At 44.8% G+C, this 241-nt stretch overlaps 1 protein-coding gene across 1 annotated transcript in view; it reads left to right on the top strand.

Moving 5' to 3' along the window:
• LOC105359216 (muscle M-line assembly protein unc-89) overlaps positions 1 to 241 on the top strand; it is a 173,667-nt gene that overhangs the window by 168,123 nt on the left and 5,303 nt on the right. The window lies entirely within an intron of this gene.

The following is a 241-nucleotide window of genomic DNA, read 5'->3' as shown; positions in this document are numbered from 1 at the left end:
GGACTTTCGGAGCCCTTGACTTGGTTGGGGGGGGGGGGTAAGGTGTGTGTAAGGTTGAAGCCGAGTTGCGAATCTCGCATTTTGGCGAGGCTGTTTTAAAGGCAGGAAAAGTCAGTTGATCAATTGTCGCAATAAAATTGCCGAGCAGTTTCGATTATACCATTTTCTTTAAAAAAATATTGTTGGTAATGCGATTGACGTTGCTATAATTGACTTGGAAGGGATACGTGTCTCTCGACGC

The sequence above is a fragment of the Ceratosolen solmsi genome, unplaced genomic scaffold (assembly GCF_000503995.2).
Source record: "Ceratosolen solmsi marchali unplaced genomic scaffold, CerSol_1.0 scaffold11, whole genome shotgun sequence".
NCBI lineage: Eukaryota > Metazoa > Arthropoda > Insecta > Hymenoptera > Agaonidae > Ceratosolen > Ceratosolen solmsi.
This window is presented reverse-complemented; position numbering and strand designations above follow the sequence as displayed.